Source organism: Oryzias latipes, chromosome 5 (assembly GCF_053564925.1).
Source record: "Oryzias latipes strain Hd-rR chromosome 5, Olatipes_Hd-rR_3.1".
Classification (NCBI taxonomy): domain Eukaryota; kingdom Metazoa; phylum Chordata; class Actinopteri; order Beloniformes; family Adrianichthyidae; genus Oryzias; species Oryzias latipes.
This window is the reverse complement of record NC_136241.1, coordinates 24268391-24287072: the sequence shown is the minus strand read 5'-3', so window position 1 is coordinate 24287072 and position 18682 is coordinate 24268391. Positions and strand designations below refer to the sequence as shown.

At 37.8% G+C, this 18682-nt stretch overlaps 2 long non-coding RNA genes across 3 annotated transcripts; one reads left to right on the top strand and one right to left on the bottom strand.

The window, feature by feature from the left end:
- Nucleotides 1-1728: 1728 nt before the first annotated feature.
- LOC144992325 (uncharacterized) lies at nucleotides 1729-8383 on the bottom strand. Its single transcript, XR_013656198.1, has 2 exons — nucleotides 7656-8383; nucleotides 1729-4166 (listed from the first exon to the last, which is right to left on the bottom strand). It is a non-coding gene; the product is annotated as an uncharacterized LOC144992325 (long non-coding RNA).
- A 2229-nt stretch (nucleotides 8384-10612) lies between these two features.
- LOC105354114 (uncharacterized) lies at nucleotides 10613-15065 on the top strand. Of its 2 annotated transcripts, XR_908818.4 has the most exons (5): nucleotides 10626-10723; nucleotides 12127-12161; nucleotides 12655-12812; nucleotides 13144-13239; nucleotides 14590-15065. It is a non-coding gene; the product is annotated as an uncharacterized LOC105354114 (long non-coding RNA). The 2 variants fall into 2 exon arrangements; XR_013656197.1 differs by lacking the exon at nucleotides 12127-12161 and having other exon boundaries at nucleotides 10613-10723.
- The last annotated feature ends 3617 nt before the right edge of the window (nucleotides 15066-18682 follow it).

The window sequence follows — 18682 nt, the reverse complement described above, 5'->3', positions numbered from 1 at the left end:
CTAGCCAACAGCCACGACTCAGAGGCAAATTTCTAGTGAACTCCTGCCGCTATGCAGAAACTATGTCCTTAAAATCAACACAGGTTGTTTTTTAAATTTGACCTAAAAATGGCATACTCATAATTAACAGACCACTGCGAATGTTTTTACAATTAACCAAATGATAGAGTGGGACTTTAACCCTTGTGCTATCTTAGATGACCCCACCCTTGCATTGACGTGTTCTCCCTGCCATGACAAAGGTGGAAAGATTTCATGTAATCCATGGACACCAGTGAGGTTCACAAATCATTGCAGAAAAAAGGTTCAGCGCACTGTCTAGTGGGTCTAGACTCTAGATGACCCAACTCCCAATGTTAACGCTTCTGCTATCCTCTGACCCCACCCATACACTTTAAAGTGCCTAGGATAGCACAAGGGTTAATAGTGACATGTACACTCAAATGTTAAAAATATAGCAGTGCTGTTGGATTACTAGTTGCTCCTGGTGCTTCAAAAACTAGAAAATAGGGTAAAGCCTTCTGCTGTCAGGCTAATTTCTAGTGGAACAAACTCTGCTTCAAATCTGTCTTTGCAGTTACTTATCATATGTTCTGGATGGACTTAAAAGCCTTAATGTCTTTAAAAACAAACACGGTGCGTAAACTTCTCCTTTCGGCTTTTCCCTTTAGGGTCGCCGCTTCCTCCATCTAAACCTTCTGCATCCTCTATTGCTAAATCTACCACCATCACTGACCAACATTCCAGTCTTTTCACTCCTTGCCTCAGGTTTATCAAGGCTTTTAATGTTGTCTCCCGTCAGGATTGGCTTTACACGAGGAATGCAACATTTTGTAGCCAACATTTGATATCCATAAGTGTATGGTGGCTCTTGATTCGCTCACTTCAGCCTCAACCCAATCCCTGTGATGCTCCCCCAATTTCTGAAGTGATTTTTGGTTATTCCTGCTACTGATAGCTTTTAAATAAACAGTATTCAAATGTTATTTATTCCTATTACATTTTATTTTTAAATGATTAGAATTAATATAATAAAAAAAAATACTTTCAATAACATGGCGTCTTGCCACAACATCCACAATTCCAAAACAAGCGAGTGACATGAGGCGTGTTTGTTGCAGCCGTCAGCCCAGCGGAGCGGCAGAGAAAGAGTTGAGTTCGGGTTGCATCATGTTTTTTCCTGCATTGCATCATAAGTTCATTTGGTTTCAGTAAACAAGGGGTTTCCATGCAGAGCTATGTGTGATTCTCTAGTAGTAATTTCACATAAGAACATTCAAAACCTGTTATACTACAAAAGCAGTGGAATATAAACTCCTGCTGGAGCCCAGGGTGGATAAAGCCTCACTATTCTTCTGCAGGAGGAAAACAGAAAACCCAACCTTGTTTCTATAGAAACTGATATTGAAGATTTACCCCAATTGCACTTCTGAATTAGTCCCAAACTTGTAGAAACCCAAACTTTTGTCCCCACCACGTTTTACTACAAAGTTTAGTCAAAAAGGGGGAAGAGAGTGAATCATCTCGAGAGCCACAGACGACTGAGTTTTGGGGCCAGTTTTTTCTTTTTGAAAATTACGACTTCAAAGTCCTAAATTTATGAGAAAAAAGTCGTAACTGTTCAATTTTGAAAATAAAGTTGTATATTTATTACTTTAAAAGTTGTCAGATAAATGCATCTAGACATTAAAGAAAAACACAATTATAAACAACAAACCACAACAAGAATCAAGTTTCTCATGCACGAGGGAGAGGAGCAAGAGTGACAGAAAACGTCTACCACGCTTCTCTTCTCAAAGGTTTGCCTCTCCCTGTGCTGCTTTTATTAAGAACACAAGTGGGAGGTAACAATTCAAGACAAAGACAAAAAGTTCATTAGGGGGTGTCGTCAAATGACCCTTTTGGTTGGATTCTAAGTTCAAACAGTATCCCTTATCAGCTGAGGACAGTGTGTCGTAAACCCCTCATCCTGGGTGGGGGATGAGAAGCAGACGAACAAACACACAACTGTTTTCAGAAGAGGTAAAAAGGTCAATCTGAGTTAACATTTAAACATACATTTAACCAAATACATTTAAGCAATGATAATAATAAAACAAATTCCTTCACATACTCCCTCCTTTTTATCATTGATAAATGTCAAAATCTCACATCCAATATCACATCTCTTTTCAGTTTTCTGTGACATCTTCATTTTCATAACACTTTCAATTTACACTCAGATGAGAAGTTCTTTTTTTTTTCAAGTCATTTCAGTTTCAAAATCATTACAGTCATCTTGTTCTCCCTTTAAAAACAAGTTGTATTCTTGACTCAGAAGAACACTTTGTACTCAACCATTCACTGCTCTGGAAATCATAGATTGAATACAAGGAAAAATGCACATAGTGAACACACAACATATGATCAGTACCATAAGAATAGGTATCACTATTTTTAACAAAAGTTGCCACCAGGAACCAAAAGCAAACCAGGAGAAGAAATCCCAAGATTGGGGTTTCCTGTCATCCTGCATTGCCTGCTGAACCTTTTCAAGTTGATGTAATGCTTCAGTGATGCTGTGACCTTCATTGGTGTTGTCAGGAATAAATGTACAACAGGTATCATTTAACATTTTACAAACACCTCCCTCCTGAGCAACAAATAAGTCCAAAACCAATCTGTTCTGTGGAACCATAAGTCTCATGTTTGACATTTCTTCATTATAGCCTTTAAATGCTTTAGTTGTAGCGTTCAAAAATAAACCTAATCGATAATCAATGGTCTCAATTCTGAAAGTGTTTTTAGCATTTCCCACTCAGGGAAACAATGCCATAGTTACCTTTTCCCCAGTATTCCAGTGTTTATGGTCTCCAGGAACATGTGATCCCCAAATGGAATCATGTGGCTTGACATCAATAAGGTTACGTCTGTGGCGCAGGTGAGGCTCATGGACTGCAGAAACTATGAAAGTGTGACCTGTGACCTTTACAGAAGCACAAATCCCACTCCAGTCTCTAGGCAGACTGAGGTAGAGGGCCTGCCCACATAACCAAAACATTTGATCAACCACATAAGTACCATTGTTACCTGGAATTAAATCTGGATTAGATTCAACACAACGTCCTCTGGGGCAGGGAACAGCATAACCATGGGAAACTCTGTTATTGATTATCTGGACTGTGAAGGGAACAAGAAGTTCATGACACATCTTCGTCTGCAAAGTTCCTAAAAACTCTGTGCCATTGTTAGTTACACAATGTGGAAACACAGTTCCTGGTTCCACACTAGCATATGGAGCTAATGATTTTGTCAATTTCAGTTTTTTAAACTGATACAAACTCTTGCAACTCGGTCTTACAAGAGTACCATTTGAAGTGGTGACAGCTCCAGTACTAATATACCCTCTGGTACTATATTCAATAACACAGTCGCTTTTCCACAGAGAAAATTGCTTTGCCTGTAAATTAGGATGTAGGGATGAAGTTGGAATTACAGAACAACATAGCAATCAGATCTATTCCTTTCTTTAGCCAGTAACATAACATACCTATACCAAGAATTTGTCAATACAGGTGAGTTATGTTCATTTTTGGACTATTCAAAACATCATGTTCATCAATACTCAGCCATCGTCGAGAAATGTTTAGTCTTTCCTCGCTGGTGATTCTTCTTGTAGGTGGATAACGATTCCAAAAGAATCAAATCCATGTGGTTGCTCCTGTCAGGAATAGCAGGAACAGTAAACAAAATAAACTGTCTCTTAGCCCAGTTTGACACGCCATGGTGGATATGTGCCTATCTTCGGAAGGGAGAGGTTACTAGCACATCACCTCCTCAAGTCCTCTAACAGTGTAGGATCCGTGTAGTGCAAAAGAGATCTGGTGTGCTTTCTTCCCTAAGACTAGGTGGATCTCTCGGCTTCGCTGACGTTGAGACAAGCAGCATCTATACAGCTGCCTCCCTTTGTAGTCAGACTTCCCCACCTAGCAGTTGGAATTAGCCTCACCCAGATGCTTTTTCTTGCAGTGTGACAGGTGGATCCAAGACGTCCTTTCAGCAATCTTTACAGCTGTTGGTGTAGTCAGCAGGACTTGGAATGGCCCTTCCCCCCGTGGGCTGGACCAACACTTCCTTTTTATGGCCTCCACAAACACCCAGTCACCAACCTGCACTGGTGAAGTGTCCTGTGGAGATAAGAAGGAATCTGGCACTTGATTTGTCCTTTGCACATCTTTAGTGGTGAACATTTTTCTCAAATAATCCAATAAATTTGCATCATCATCTGGAGAATGTTGCTGTGTAGGATCAATGTCTGGTAACCTATAAGAACGTCCATACAACATTTCAAAAGGCGTTAAAGGTTTACCTGCTGTGCGTGTGATACGCATGCTTAGCTGAACTAAGTCTATGCAGTCAGGCTACTGTCTGTTTGTCTCTTCCATGCATTTCTTTAACTTTGATTTGATAGTGCTATTAGTTCTCTTAACTAATCCTGCACTCTGTGGGTGATAACTACAATGTCTCTTTAGATCAAAACAAAGATGTTGAGCCATTTTGTCTATCACTTGATTTACAAAATGTGTACAATTATCACTTCTTATCACTTGTGGTATGCCAAAAGTTGGGATTATTCTTTTACAAATACCTTTAGCTACTGTAATAGCATCTTGTGTTGCACATGGAAAAATTTCAACCCATTTGGAAAATGCATCAATAATCACTAAACAATATTTCAATCCTTTACTTTTATTCAATTCAATAAAATCCATATGGATTGTATGGAAAGGAAAAGTTCGTTCAGGAAATTTTCCTCTCTTAGGTCTAACATCGCCTTGGGGATTATGATGCATACATGTAACACATTGTTTACAAAAAACTTTTTTATAGAGTTTATAGAGCATACATCCATAAGTTGTTTAATATTTCTCTAATAAGTTCACCATCCCCCCTGTTGAATCATGGCAAAGCCCATGACTCAAAATTGCTGCCTGTTTGTACATGGATTTTGGTAAAATAGGTTTTCCTAATGTGCTGACATAAAGACCTTGTTCTAACTTTGCTCCTTTTTCAACCATAAATCTTTTTCTTGTTTTGGTGCACTGGGTGGCATTTCTTTTAAAACATCAGCGGTTGCATCTGCAGTCACATCCTCATTTGTGCATTTTTCTACATCTTTTGTTGCAGCTTGCTTTGCTGTTACATCTGCAAAGGAATTACCTTTAGAATTATGATCTGTTCTTCGTGTGTGTGTCTCACATTTACATATTGCTACTTTAGATGGTAACATTACAGCAGTCAATAATTCTTTCAGTAAGTCTACATGCGTTACTGGTTTTCCTGTTGATGTCTTAACCCTGAGTTCTTCCACTGTTGACAAAACAAATGCACTGTAGCAAACGCATATTGGTTATCAGTATAGATCGTAACTGGCTTATCTTTAAACAGTTTGCATGCTTCAGTTAAAGCTGTCAACTCTGCTGATTGTGCTGAGTAATTTCCAGGCAGGGGTCCTGCCTTCAAAACCTTATCTTGAGTTACAACAGCAAAACCCACTTTGTTTCTGCCTGTTTCATCTTTCTTTGCTGACCCATCAACAAAAACTATTTCTCTTTCAGTGAGATCTAAAAATTCATCACTAATTGGTTGAATTTCTGGTTCAGATTCATCTTTTATCTTGTTATTTCTTTTACCATCTAATCAATCTGATTTCTTCCTTTCAGGACAATCTCTCTCCCAATGATCTCTCTGTCCACAAATCCAACATCCATCATCAACCTGCTCTGACCCTCTGTTGCTACTTCCTCTAAACCTTCCTCTAAAACTTCCTTTAAAATTTCCTTTTCCACGACCACAATTTCTTCCTCTGTTCACATTCCTTCCAAAAAACACATCACTACTTTCCTCCTGCCAAAATGTATCTACACTTTGATTCCTAAATTTCTTTCTATTCACCATCACTTTTTCTGCATGAACAGCAAAATTCATAAACTGTTGTAGCGCTCCTGTAGGCAGATCTATGTAAAGTGTCCTTATCTAGTCTGCAATCTCTGGTTTCATAGCTTGTAGTAAAGCTTGTTTCAGCTGCTGTCTATAGGGACTTTTATCATTATCATTATCTCTGAGTCCACAATTAGCTTTAAAACTTCTTCGAATTTGACTCTAAAATCAGACACTAATTCTCCATCTTTTTGCTTAGTTTGACCAATCTTTCCATAATCAGGTCTCATTGGAAAGGCTTCTCTAATTCTTTGTCCTAAAAGTGTAAGACTTTGAACCAACTCTTAACTGTTATGCGGAAGAGGTCTGGGTGGATCGTCATCATTCATAGGATTCCTTTACTTTTGCCCAGTCTGCTTTCATAGCAGTCATACATGCTTTCTGACATTTAATGCCATTCAGATGATAAGCTCTCTGAACTTTCATCATTTGCCCGTGAGAGATAACTCCCCTCACTGCCTTCCTAACATCCTCTAATGTCCAGGTCCTAAACACAATAAGTGTAGGTCTCTGGCCATCTTCTCCAGCTCTGGGATTGGGCACTTCAATCATTGGGTTCAGATGACTCTCCAGCTTCTTCCAAACCAACCCCCATAGTTTTACTCCATTCAAGTTTTTTCCCTTTTCCTCCTAACATTATTTTTTCTTTTTCTGGTGTATTTAAATCAGTCAGTGGTGGGTAAAAACCCGTCAACAGAGGAGCATTTGTCCCCTGGTAGGGAGGAGGTGAGAAATCAGCTGGTTTCTGCTCTCCCCCCTTTCATCCTGCTCCTGCTCGGTCTGCAGCCTGCTGCAGCCTGCTGTTGCAGGGGTCTGAGTCTCACAACTGATTTATCCTCCTTTTTTTTAGCAATCAGACATGCTTCTCTAGTTTTAATTTTCTGAATGCCATTCTTTAGTTTTTGTTGCTTCATTTAAGCACAGTTTTGCACAAATTAATTCTTCACTATTTTTTTGTTTCTTTTTTAGTTTTTATTCTGTTTTTAATTGGTAACCATTGAACTAATTCAGAACATTCCCCTTAAAATTGTAGTTTTTATCCCATTTTACCAAGAATGTAGTTGAACCTGGATGAACCTCTTTCCATATATTTATAATCTCATGTTAATTCAACTTTTTTATTTGAATTCCCCATGTTTTAATTTTCTTTTATTTACGTTAGTCACAGAGTGTGATCAGAACCAACAGAGAATTTCTCTCAGGACCGAATTTCACTCCCCGTGCAACAAGCTTCTAGGTCAGACCTATTGTCTGATCCGGTCACACGTTTAGGGTCCTCCCAGGAGCAAAACCCTTTTTAGACTCTGGGTTCTTTTCACCTAAAGCCTAATGAGATGAAATCTTGTTCTACTTCAGCAAGCAGCCTTGTGTTAACACCGCAAGGTTTCCAGCTGCCCACTGTTTCGAACAAGTTCACTCCATTCACACATGCACTCACATTCACACCAAAAAAAAACTTTTTTATTTTATTTTTGTTGTTATTCTAGGCCTTTTAGGGACTTGAACCCTCTTACGCGTTTTAGGCTGCAGGACTCGAACCTACACCTTTATTCAGAATTCTGGACTTTTCCGGGACTCCAAACCCACACGTGTTTTAGGCAACAGGACTTGAACCTGTCCCTCAGAATTCTGGGCCACTTCGGGGACTCGAATCCCTGAATAAGCGCTTTACTTGCCTTGTCGTTGTGGTCTGACTGGTTAACGAATAACGTCAATCTGGACCCAGGGATCAGACCAGTCGATTGGCCGGCGTAGAATTCACTACGACAGACTTTTCTCCGGAGAGCTGGTCTCACGGGCTGTGCACAGACTTCAATCGGCATGGTCCTCCCCCAAGGACGCAGATATGTTGTCATCCGGCTCGAATGGACCAAAGAATGTCAGATAAATGCATCTAGACATTAAAGAAAAACACAATTATAAACAACAAACCACAACAAGAATCAAGTTTCTCATGCACGAGGGAGAGGAGCAAGAGTGACAGAAAACGTCTACCACGCTTCTCTTCTCAAAGGTCTGCCTCTCCCTGTGCTGCTTTTATTAAGAACACAAGTGGGAGGTAACAATTCAAGACAAAGACAAAAAGTTCATTAGGGGGTGTCGTCAAATGACCCTTTTGGTTGGATTCTAAGTTCAAACAGTATCCCTTATCAGCTGAGGACAGTGTGTCGTAAACCCCTCATCCTGGGTGGGGGATGAGAAGCAGACGAACAAACACACAACTGTTTTCAGAAGAGGTAAAAAGGTCAATCTGAGTTAACATTTAAACATACATTTAACCAAATACATTTAAGCAATGATAATAATAAAACAAATTCCTTCACAAAAGTCTTGGACCAAATTTAGGATTTTTTTCTCATAAACTTACTAGAAAAACATCAAATGAAAAAACAGCTACTGTAGATTCTTTGTTTATCGGAGCCGCGCTCGAAGATGAATGCTGTGGAGCGTTTTGTGACTCTATATTTCCGGATAGGTTTTAAAAACACAGGAATTCTGAACCTTTTGGAGACTCAAAATCAAATTCTGCCTTTTTTATTCACATACCCAAAAGCCCATTTGTCACATTACGTTATGTAACTGTCATGCGCACAAGGAACACCAAAGGAGAATAAAAGTAGTTTTACAAACGTCCCCTCCTCCAAATGAAACGTCTCGTTTCAACACAAAACAACAGAGAGGTATGAAAATAGTCTGTTGCAGTAGCATAAGAACATTGAAAATACCAATAAGTGCGCCTCCTCAGACGGAAGCATCAGACATACGGAGGAGATCTTGTCTTTGGTAGAGGAAGAAAGGATTGAAGTGGACAGCTGCGGGGATACCGATGGTTTTATAAATGGGTTTAAGAGATCCTGCAAACCATTTATCAATAAATAAAACAACAATAAATGGTAAATCAAACAAAGGAGCTCTCATTCATTTGTAACGTTATCAATTAACATTCAGTTTAGTCGGTCTGCTCTTCTGCTGTGCGGCGTTCAATAGCAGCACTGTAGGCTCACTACGACTTTAATCTCGTAAATTTACATGAGGAAAGTACTTTTTTTAAATTTTTTTTAGTGGCCCTAAAACTCAGTCTTACTTTTTGGAGTTGATCAGTTGGTTTATTTTAGGATTAATGGGAGAAAATAAAATACCTGTATGCATTTGGGACATTATGTATAGTTTAAAAAGTGTTGGTGATCCTTCTTATTCTGTTTGGGTGAAAACATGAACAATGTCTCCCTTTCTGTGTGTTTCCATAACATATTCTGTGTAAAATAACCTCTGAACCCACTTGATCCCTCTTACAGTCACACCAAACATGTGACGCACATTCAAGAATGAGCTATACGCGGGATCTTAAACGCATCTTTAGTCCGTAGTGTTTTCTACAGTTAAATACCGCATATCCACCGCTTACAGCTGGAAGAGGCTTGGTGCGGAATGCTAAAGCAGTGCAAATCTTTCCAATCTTGCTCCAGGCTTTTTCTTTCACAGCTCTAGTCTGACACATGAAAGACTTGGTGTCATGTAATTCTGGCCCTGCAAAAACAAATTTTTATGTCTACTTCATAATCAGTTTTCAAACGGTTGGCACTTCTGGGCATTTTAAGGGACACTATCCATACATGACTACCAAATCCAAGTCCGTGATTGATCAAAATTCAACTGGTTTAACCTTTGACAACCCTTGATGGCCTTACGTTTTTTTTACCTAGAGCCTCCATAACTGACTAACAAAAGTACGTAGCGATGTGTAAACCCAAGGGTTCTGAACAGGGAAGCCCGAAACGTGCATATATGCACAATTACCTAGACTTTTTTGGAAAATGTTGAAGAGGGCGGTGTGAATGTAGCTAAAAGCTTTGCTTCCACTGAGCAGTTCAGTCTGGTTTAGAATGGTCCAGGCAATCTGGGTGAGCGTTTCTACTCAAAGTTGGACCGCCATGGTGCATGCGGGGTGAAACCATCAACAACAACAATGAAAGGTCATCCAGCAGCTCATTTTTATTCACTTGACTTTTGTTCCTTGTCATTTAAAGTTGTTTGAGAGAAGATTGCGGGGTGCAAAGAGGAATAGAGCCGCTTTCTTGCACTCTAAAAAGAAAAAAGTTGATCCAACTTAATTGAATCACTTCAATGGGTAACACCTAATTGAATTAAGTTTATTCAACTTAATTTTTTATGTCTATCCAACTCAATATATTTTTTGATCTAACTTAAATTTTTTATTTTTTTTATTTTTTAAATTTTGCGAATAACACTTAAATTGTAATCTTCATCTAAAGTTTCAACCAATGGACCGTGTCATTTCCATATCAAAGACATGAATGACCCAATGATGTCTTGCATTACAAGGCAGGAATTCACGGATCGTGCACTCTGTCTTTGGGAGAGGATGATGACCAACCTCCTTGTGGGGTAAAACACCGTATGTTCCAATACCAAACTCTAACCACTGTAAACCCGAATAGTCCAATGAGCTCTAAAGTTTTATAATCACTGAACTCAAAAGTAACAAACAAGTTGAGTCAGCTTAAAACCTATAAGCCGATTCAACTTTTGCCACAGTTATATCTTTATTGGACTAAAACATTTTGAGTAAATGATACCTTGGAGTCAAAACTTATGAGTAATGAGACGTGATGACGTCATAACGTGCGCCCATGAACGTGAACTCAGCCACAGAAGTCTTCAAGATGGCGGAGGTCTGATGCGAGCGGCAGCTGGCCCAAGTTGATAACACACATACGTCTAGGTAAGTCGTATTATTTTATTTTTTAGTATATTTTATGACTTTCGCCTCTGTATTATATATTTGTTACTTCTTTTGATGTTCCTTCTAGTATATCCTTTGTATTCATGACGTGCTCCATGAGTTTGTATGTATCTTCGAATATTTGTTGTTCTGAATTAAACAATTATGTATGTTTTGCAGTATCATGTCATCAGAGAATTATTGCTTGTGGTTAAAAGAAGTTGTTGGGGCAAAGTTTCAAGTTTTACGTTTACCGAGTTGGTTGGCGCACATTTTAAATTATCTAACCGTTACTAAGCTAACCGTTACTACTAGCTAACCGCTAGCTAGCTCTGGCAGAGCGGCTGCCACAGCCACATATACACTCAAAAAACGTTCACTTTGAATGAACATAAAAAAATTATGGAAAGGATTTCCACATGATTAGATTGCGTTACTTGAACAAAAATGAATCATGTTGGTCCTACTTAATTTATTTAGGTTGGGTCAACTTAATGTATTTAGGTTCAAACTAATAAATTTAAGTTGATTCAATTTAAATACAGCAGTTTTTAAATTTAAATTGATATTGTTGCTCACTCCAAAAAGAAAAAAATTGATCCAATTTAATTGAATCACTTCAATTGGTCACACCTAAATAAATTCAGTTTATTTAACTTGAATTTCCATTTATTTCTTTAATTCTATTTATTCATCTGTAATTGATATGTTGTTCCAAAGTTACAACCAATGGGTCTTTTAATTTTCACATCAAAGACATGAATTACCCAGCAAAGTCCCACATCACAAGACTGGAGCTCAGATTCTGCGAACTCTGTGTTAAGTATTGGAACATTAACAGTTTGCCACACAAGGGGGTTGGTCATCATCCTCTACCAAACTTTAACTCATGGTGCAAAAAAAAATAAACTTAACGGTTTAAATCACTAGTTAAAACAGAGTAAAACAGCTAGACAATAAAACCCATGGACAAAAACTCACACTTAGACCCCAATCTGCCCAGATAGACAAAGAAAATGGTATCCCACAATTCCTTGCGATTACTAATGCATCCAATTTAATGGTATCATGTTGGATTAACATGATTGAAATTAGTAACTTTTAAATGGATTATTTTTATGTACAATCGACATGATTCATTCACGTAAGATTTACATACATAAATTTTTCCGGTTGAAATGACAAGTTACTTTTTCTTTAACTTAATTGGCTGGTAATTTCCTTTTTTTGAGTGTACGACTCAGTGGGAATTGCCTTTTTTTTCTACTACTTTTTACTATAGGCTCTGTGATTTGGTAATCGTTATTTTTTGTGTAACTTGTATTTCACGTAGTAACTTAATAAATGCAAATGTGGGCTAAGCTAGCTGCCTTACGCTAACGTGTTCTCGTATCTTCTTTTAGTGAACCGGCGGTGCGTTTGAAAAATAAGAGCGGAGGTAAGTTTTGATTGTAATTAACATGGCTGCAATATTTAAGACACGAGCAGCTCCCCGTCCAATGAATCCTCCGGCTATGGAGAACATTTGACCTTATTGACAAATTAAATTAATTATAAATAAGTAAAAATGTCAAAGCTACCTTAATGTTATGTAGCAGTTATAACTTTGTCCTGAATTGGGCTCGAGTTAAAATACTAAATGTATCATTGCTTAATACTCAAAAACTGTATTTTGGCCACTGGTTTGGTTGTGATTTGTGTTTCACAATGTCAAATATTTTTAAATAACTTTTTTGTCTCTTCCTAAAACATCCTCTGAAATATGTCATTCTAGCTAATGCACAAATATTAAAAAAATATTAATATAAATCATAGATTACATATTATGGACAGAGTATTGAGGCTATTGTGAAATGCAGCGGTTTTTCCAAGCTACCAGGAGCTTGAAAAAGCTTTAAAATGTGTTTAACATTTTAAATTTTTTTTTGTAGATGTGAGCTGAGTTTCATCGCATCACAAATGTCAACCTGCGAAAACAGTTTTATTTTGACCTGGACAGACAGACGCAGAGGATGCTGATCTTTTTGAGACAGAAGGCAGCACGAACCGGAAGGCTCTATGCGACTTTCTGCACCTCTATGATAAACAGGTGAGGTATAACTGCATGGCATGATCAACATTATGCATTAGTATAGCTAAAAGAAGGGGCTGACTTGGATCGGTTAATATTAATTACTGAGCGTTTCTAATTCAGTGAATGACTGTAAATGTTTACTTCACTGGAGAAAAAAACATCAATGTTGATCCCAATGCATTTGTAAATATGAATGTAATGTCATCTTATGTTTGGTGTATTTTTTAAAATAACTATACAATTTTAAGATTATTAAAAAGATTAGATGAACTGATCTGAGCCAGACCAAAGGGTGCAGTCATTTGATATATGTTTGCCATATTAATTTGTTTTTGTCTCTGTTCAGCAAGAGCAGACTGCTGATGTCAAACGTACTCCTGTCCTGTACTGGCTTCCCATATACAAACGTGAGGAGGACCCACAATTCTTCAAATTTTGGAATGTAAGTTCTTTATGATGGATAATGTTTTATTCACTAAATAGTACCAGTGACAGTGTGCTGGTTAATACTCCAGCTGTGTGGGTAATACAACTTAACCAGAAAGTCATGCCAAAGCAATGTTATGTGACAAAGCACATAGTCTCCTAAAATATTGCACTCCAGCTCATCTGTGCTCCTGTACCTGACCGTGGACCTCGCCTCTGACTCGTCTGGGGCCCACAGCCGTCCTCTATTTCATCTGGATGACGCCAATCTGCTGGACTTTAAAAATGCAGTTGTTGAACCAGAAAATGTAATTCTTCTCAAAGAGTTCTGGTACATCGCCTGTCCGTCCTGGGGAGGAGTTTTTTTTATAAAGGAGTTTTTACTAACGGTGTAAGAGGGTCTAATGGCAGGGATGCCCAGTTTAGTTTAGTCTGTTTAATTTAGTTTAGCCAATACCTAATGTATTATAATTTCATGTTCTTGTACAATTGCCGTTATGAAGCCCATGGAGACGACTTTTGTTGTGACATAGGACTATATAAATAAAACTGAACTGAACATTTGCTCTTAAGTTGCATTGGCAAGAAGGTGATATTCTTTCCAGCAGGTTGTGTCATTTTTATGGAGATGTTCTGTGCTGTAGTTGAAAAACTGCCCCATAACAGAGACACAACCTGGTGGAGAGTAACGAGTGCTAACTGTGAGAGCATGACATCAGGAAAGAGTTCCAGAGGGTGAACAGTAGGTAAGAAGCTGGGCTGGATGGAATTCCTGGACGTGTCCTGAAAGGTGCCGACCATCTAGCACAAGCTGAGAGTTATGTTGGTGAAACTGGTTAGGTGGAGGAAGGGGTGGGGTTTGGGTGAATAAATGTGATCCTGTTTTCAGATTGTCATGTGACAAAAGCTTTTGTTTATTTTTTTGTGTACAGTGGCTTATGGAATCATGAAGACTCTTACAAGTAGTCTTATTTTGATTTCATTTGATTTTGTATTATATAAGCTCTGTTCTTCCAGATCCTTTTCAAGCAATAAATCAATCTCTACATGACTTTAGTTAAAGATCACTGTATTGAATTAAGCAAATGTGATTTAAGTGACGTTTTTGTTTTATTTTCTGTCTTTTTAATCAATGCATTTTATCATTTCTGTAATGAGTTTGATAAATATGTGTAAATTATTTATTGCTTTGACTACAATGCTTGAAATCATTAATTTAAATCAACTTTAATAATTTTCCTGATGTGTCATTTCTGACCTTCTCCTAAAATGTAAATTTCAGGTTGTAGTTTTTGCATAAAGTTTTCTTCCCTCAAACGATCAATTCTCTTTCTTTAATACTACACTTTTTTTTTTTCATTTGCAGATTAAAGAGTCACCAGAGGCAGACATCAGCAGCACCTCTGTTGGCATTCTGACCGTCAACAACAACAACACAAGTTCAGTTCATTTCTGTCCGCTCAGTACAGCAGTTGTGGTGGAAGATGAGCTTGTGGTAGGCGACATTCCCAAATGGGTATTTTTTTGAGCGCTAATGTTTGTAGGGAAAGGGCAGCCTAAGAAAATGCAGTTTTATGTGGGAAAAGTGTAAAAAAAAAAGGCTGATAAACAATTTTTGCTTTTCTTGAAATGTAAGAATGTTCTTTTTTATCAAGTTGTATAAGGAAATGGTGTAAGAAAGATTAGAGCTTATTTTCTGCTTTTCTTGAAGACTGATTTTTTTTTTTATGGCTTGTGCACTTTTTCTTAACACAAATTGTGCAATGTTTTACATTTTCTAGTACCACAAGTTGTTCAAATGTACTTGTGTAAGGTGGTTTAAAAATAAACTTGCAATTGCAATTCTGCCTCAGTTTTTCTTTTGTAAAAATGGTCCTGACTAAGAAGGACAAATAAGACTAGTTTAGACTTTAAATGATTAATTTTGAGTTGAGATATATTAAAGTTTTTTTGTTAATTAACTAATGTATTAAGGTTCAATAAAAACAAAATATTCTAGTTCAGTAAAGTAAGAATGTTTAAGTTAGTTAAATAAAAAGTTATTGTTTACTTTTAGTTAAATTGTTTTATTTTATTCAACTCAAAGATTTTAAGGTCTAGTCACTTGTACTTTTTAAGTAAGTCAACTTAAAAATTATTATGTAATCTGTTTCCTCAAAAATTTTGAGTTCACTGAACTTATTCGGGTTTACAGTGTATGGTGCAGAAAGGAATAAACATAACAGTTTAAATTACAAGTTAAAACATGGTAAAACAGCTAGACAACAAAACACATGGACAAAAACTCACACTTAAACCCCAATCAGCGTAGATAGGCAAAGAAAATGGTATCCCATAATTCCTTGCGCTGCCTTACGTTATGACATCATGACGCATTGACAGCTTCACATCAAAGTTACACCAACTTAATTTAATTAAGTTGATTGAAAGTAAAATAACTATGTTAGACAACTACGTGTTATTCTTAAGTTGAATGAATTAAAAAATTTGATTTATTTTCACCAAACTAAATAATTAAGTTAGATCAATGTAAAAAGGTTATCTTTCCAACTACCGCCCAAATACTCTTTTTAGAGTGTGGTTATTTCTTTTGCCATAATGACCTCCAACTAATCAACAGGTTTGAACAGAAGCTCCGCCCCAACTGTTCCATTCCTCTTTCTATGAGCCTACAACCAATAGCGGCCCAAAAAGGGTCCGGTCAGTCCGGCTTAATGGGTCCTTTTTATAATGGAAACACTTAAAATACCGGACTGGCCTGGACCGGACTGTACAGCTTAGTGGAAACGAGGCTTCAGGGTCACAGGGTTGCTGGAGCCCATTCCTGCTACAGTTGGGTAAACTCAGGAGACAATATGGGGAGTCTGTTGCAGGTCCACACAAACACACACTCTCCTATTCACATAGTTCTAAATTATTTTTAACTTTTAGAATATTTTTTAATTGTTTTTGTTTAAAGCCCAGACTATTTCAAATTTTTATTGCACACACAGACAGTAACGGCTCACTTGAACTTAGAAATTTCATCTCCATTAAAGCAGTCAGAGAAAAATCTGAGGCTTTTTTATGTGCTGAATCAGGTACTTCCCAAGTCTCAAAAGTTTGCTGCTTAAATGCGCTCTGTTCAAAGTTCCAATAGTCTAATATTTCTCATTCTGCAAAGTTAAACATTGTTTTGGTTGCTCTGCATTTTTCTCTGCAGATCCATATAACTCATTTAACATCAAAGCTTGCTGAAAATGACCCCAGATGGGACGTACCCTGGAGCGCACATCAAAGATTAGTAGTAATTAATGCCTCTTTGAATCACACCAGTTTTCATTTTCTTCTGTGGAAGTGGGTTTCAGTCAGTGTGAGAGAGTTTTCTGGGCTTTAAGTGTGAAAAACACACAAACGCATGGATGTCCTCATGAAGCATTTCTTAATTTGGCTTTCAAACATTCGTTGTGAGCAGCAGAAAAGTACACATGAAAAAAATTCACTTTGTTTATTTTTTGATTTTTTTCTGTTCTGCATAAAAAAGCTTTGATGGCTAAAACATCTGAGGTTTAGTCTCATCCTTCAACCTTGTGACAATTGACTTCACTCAACTTTGTGTTTTCAATGGGTTTCATAAATGAACCTGACAAACGGGAGAACTATCTGGAAGTAAGGAGAAAACAATGTTTTTCCCACAAAAATAAGTCTGATTAAAAGTAACATTCAAAGACATTTAAATTGTACAAGATTTCCTCGGATATCATATTTCATATGGCGAGACAAATCCAGTTTCATGTCTGATTATTGTTTAGATTAGTTAAGCCCATCAGGGACACGGAGAGATAAAAAAAAGCACCAAAGTGAACGACAAAGACGTGTGGGAGTGAGGGTTGGGGAGCTGGGGAAGGAGGTGTGAAATGCTACCATTCTTCATTCTGCGTGGTGGGAAGGATAACCGAAGTGAAGCCGAGACGCTTAGATGGATAGACACATGGAGCAGTGAAACAACGAGTTTGGGGACGGGAGGACAAGGGGAAAGGTGATGTGAGGTGAGGGGTGAGGTGAGCTGCAGAGCTCGCTGAGGTGAGGAGAGGTGAGGGGCCCGAGCTCTCTGGATCAGCTCTGCAGACTCTACGCTGTATTTCCCATTTCCCATATTCAGTCATCCTCTGAGGAAACTGCTGCTTTACATGGATTTCTCTTCTCGTTCCATGGTCTAGTCTTAGTGATGTGTTGGCCATCAGACAGTAAATCTCACCTTAAATTACTCTGGGATTTGCCCCCCTTTCATTTTCCCTTGACTGACATAATGATAAACATTTAAGAAAACCTTGCGTTGAAGGATAGAATTTACCCTAAGAGCAAAAGCAGCAACTCAGTTTTATCAAAGAAAATATTCTATTTTGCTCAAACATGAGTTAAAATCGATTCACTGCTCTGGTTGACAGAAATATATTTTTTTAATTGTTTCAAATAAAGCCAATTGTTATTGTGTTCATATCCTTCCTGTCCATAGGTTCACACCAGCCTCAGAAACACACATTCAAGTGACCACTTCCAACGAAAGGTCAATGTAACCATATGTCAACCCAAACGTTCAGAACGCTTGCATTCACAGGTCTGTACTTAGGTTTTTAAGTCCAGTAGCAGACTCTACGTACACAATGGGGGTTCATTTATCACATGGTGGAAGTTCAACCAGTTGAATGTCTTGGCTGCTAAAACATGACAACGCTGAACTTTGATGTATGATGGTTTCAGATTTGATCATGACATGTAGGTATACGGTGGCCCAGAAGGGTCACAACACAACACATTAACTTTATACACAACACACTAACTTTACACACAACACATTAACTTTACACACAACACACTTACTTTACACACAACACACTAACTTTACACACAACAGATTAACTTTACACACAACACATTAACTCACAACACAACACAATAACTCACAACACAACACATTAACTCACAACACAACACAATAACTCACAACACAACACATTAACTCGCAACACAACAGCTTAACTCATGGCCCAGAAGGGTCACAACACAACACATTAACTTACCTCACAACACATTAACTCACAACGGAAGTAAAGCAGCAATTGAAGTGCTTTTATTCTGAAATTTCTACTGGGCTGAGCAGCTAACTACCTAACAGAAAGTAATGTCACAGTGAGCTGTGGAGTATGAGGGGCCGTATAAGACATTATTTATTCTGAACCATTCACATTCATACATTCTTGCTTTCACATTCATATATACTCTCTTTCGCATACATATATTCTCACTTGCACATCCATATATTCTCTCTCTCGCATGCATATATATTCTCTTACGCATACATACATTCTCACTTGCACATCCATATATTCTCTCTCTCGCATGCATATGTATTACTTTACACATACATACATTCTCACTCTCATTGTCACTCTTAAAAAAGAATGTATGTATGTGAAAGA